Source organism: Mustela putorius, unplaced genomic scaffold (genome assembly GCF_011764305.1).
Source record: "Mustela putorius furo isolate JIRA1106 unplaced genomic scaffold, ASM1176430v1.1 tig00000460_pilon_pilon_pilon, whole genome shotgun sequence".
Classification (NCBI taxonomy): Eukaryota; Metazoa; Chordata; class Mammalia; order Carnivora; family Mustelidae; genus Mustela; species Mustela putorius.
The window spans coordinates 1194639-1195499 of NW_025421389.1; the positions used below are offsets into that span (position 1 = coordinate 1194639).

Consider the following 861-nt stretch of genomic DNA (forward strand, 5'->3'; position numbering starts at 1 on the left):
TTGAAACTCCATTGTAAAATTTGAGGTTCTTATTTTCAATATTGTATTTAGATAATAAAAGCTACATTGTAACTTTTTTCATGATTTTGTCATTACAACTGTAAAGTTACATTTTAACATTTCTTTTAATGTTTACTCTTTGCACCTTAATATAAATATTGACATTAATTTTGGATTTCTCTTTTTCTTGTAAAGAATGTATGTGTTATATATTAACTCTAGGCAATGTTTTATAATATTGTCAAAGTATGCAACGTTGATACACAATTGCTCCAGTCACAGGCACAGTCTAAATTCTGGGGCAATTCCAAAAAAGTAGGAAAAGTGCATTTCTTATTTGGTCCTGCAGAAACTGCCTTGTGTGATCTGTTTATGTCTAGAAAGTTTCTATTATTAAGGCAATTAAAAAGCATGTGGAGCATTTCACAAATTGTGTGTCATCCTTGTGCAGGGTCCATACTAGTATTCTCTGTATTGTTCCAATTTTAGTATATGTGCTACCAAAGTGAGTACTATTTTGGAAACTTTTTGTAAAGAAGATAAAAACAATAGCAAAATTTTCATTATTGCTCACTCAAGGATCACATAAGAATTTTTGCCTGATTTGAGCTCCCTATATAATGTGAACACCAACTTTATTTACCTTGGCTAAGTGACTAAAACTGAGGATATTAGAGTGTCCTATATTTCAAATGCAGATGTGTAAACTTGAACCTCCTCTTAAGCAAGCAATCATTTATCAGTTATATGTTGCAAAAATGTGAACATATTCTAGGATTTATTCAAATTTTAAAATCAGATACATTGGTGACAGAGTAGAAGGGTGAAAATGCATATTCTGAAAGGTTTGGGGATAATATT

General features: G+C 30.5%; 1 non-coding gene across 1 annotated transcript; it reads right to left on the bottom strand.

The window, feature by feature from the left end:
• Positions 1-405: 405 nt before the first annotated feature.
• LOC123392208 lies at positions 406-513 on the bottom strand. The gene has a single exon (XR_006606915.1). It is a non-coding gene; the product is annotated as a U6 spliceosomal RNA (small nuclear RNA).
• Positions 514-861: the final 348 nt, after the last annotated feature.